Source organism: Triticum dicoccoides, unplaced genomic scaffold (genome assembly GCF_002162155.2).
Source record: "Triticum dicoccoides isolate Atlit2015 ecotype Zavitan unplaced genomic scaffold, WEW_v2.0 scaffold9257, whole genome shotgun sequence".
In the NCBI taxonomy this organism is placed as follows: domain Eukaryota; kingdom Viridiplantae; phylum Streptophyta; class Magnoliopsida; order Poales; family Poaceae; genus Triticum; species Triticum dicoccoides.
Genome location: NW_021310760.1, coordinates 1 through 1,554, shown reverse-complemented (window position 1 = coordinate 1,554; position 1,554 = coordinate 1). Strand labels below are relative to the sequence as shown.

The 1,554-nt window shown below is 61.5% G+C and overlaps 1 non-coding gene and 1 pseudogene across 1 annotated transcript; one reads left to right on the top strand and one right to left on the bottom strand.

Moving 5' to 3' along the window:
• The first annotated feature begins 494 nt into the window (after window positions 1-494).
• LOC119348445 lies at window positions 495-650 on the top strand. The gene has a single exon (XR_005168954.1). It is a non-coding gene; the product is annotated as a 5.8S ribosomal RNA (ribosomal RNA).
• Window positions 651-844: 194 nt separating this feature from the next.
• LOC119348444 lies at window positions 845-1,544 on the bottom strand (annotated as a pseudogene).
• Between the last annotated feature and the right edge of the window lie 10 nt (window positions 1,545-1,554).

The window sequence follows — 1,554 nt, the reverse complement described above, 5'->3', positions numbered from 1 at the left end:
TGATGGGGATAGATCATTGCAATTGTTGGTCTTCAACGAGGAATGCCTAGTAAGCGCGAGTCATCAGCTCGCGTTGACTACGTCCCTGCCCTTTGTACACACCGCCCGTCGCTCCTACCGATTGAATGGTCCGGTGAAGTGTCCGGATCGCGGCGACGGGGGCGGTTCGCCGCCCCCGACGTCACGAGAAGTCCATTGAACCTTATCATTTAGAGGAAGGAGAAGTCGTAACAAGGTTTCCGTAGGTGAACCTGCGGAAGGATCATTGTCGTGACCCTGACCAAAATAGACCGCGCACGCGTCATCCAATCCGTCGGCGACGGCACCGTCCGTCGCTCGGCCAATGCCTCGACCACCTCCCCTCCTCGGAGCGGGTGGGGGCTCGGGGTAAAAGAACCCACGGCGCCGAAGGCGTCAAGGAACACTGTGCCTAACCCGAGGGCATGGCTAGCTTGCTAGCCGTCCCTCGTGTTGCAAAGCTATTTAATCCACACGACTCTCGGCAACGGATATCTCGGCTCTCGCATCGATGAAGAACGTAGCGAAATGCGATACCTGGTGTGAATTGCAGAATCCCGCGAACCATCGAGTCTTTGAACGCAAGTTGCGCCCGAGGCCACTCGGCCGAGGGCACGCCTGCCTGGGCGTCATGCCAAAACACGCTCCCAACCACCCTCAACGGGAATCGGGATGCGGCATCTGGTCCCTCGTCTCTCAAGGGGCGGTGGATGGAAGATTGGGCTGCCGGTGTACCGCGCCGGACACAGCGCATGGTGGGCGTCCTCGCTTTATCAATGCAGTGCATCCGGCGCGCAGCTGGCATTATGGCCTTTGAACGAACCAACAAACGAAGCGCACGTCGCTTCGACCGCGACCCCAGGTCAGGCGGGACTACCCGCTGAGTTTAAGCATATAAATAAGCGGAGGAGAAGAAACTTACAAGGATTCCGCTAGTAACGGCGAGCGAACCGGGAGCAGCCCAGCTTGAGAATCGGGCGGCTGTGCCGTCCGAATTGTAGTCTGGAGAGGCGTCCTCAGCGACGGACCGGGCCCAAGTCCCCTGGAAAGGGGCGCCTGGGAGGGTGAGAGCCCCGTCCGGGCCGGACCCTGTCGCCCCACGAGGCGCCGTCAACGAGTCGGGTTGTTTGGGAATGCAGCCCAAATCGGGCGGTAGACTCCGTCCAAGGCTAAATACAGGCGAGAGACCGATAGCGAACAAGTACCGTGAGGGAAAGATGAAAAGGACTTTGAAAAGAGAGTCAAAGAGTGCTTGAAATTGCCGGGAGGGAAGCGGATGGGGGCCGGCGATGCGCCCCGGCCGTATGCGGAACGGCTCTTGCTGGTCCGCCGCTCGGCTCGGGGTGTGGACTGTTGTCGGCCGCGCCGGCGGCCAAAGCCCGGGGGCCCTAGGTGCCCCCGGTGGCCGTCGTCGGCACGGCCGGTACCCGCGCGCCGAAAGGCGTGTCCCTCGGGGCACTGCGCTGCAACGGCCTGCGGGCTCCCCATCCGACCCGTCTTGAAACACGGACCAAGGAGTCTGACATGCGTGCGAGT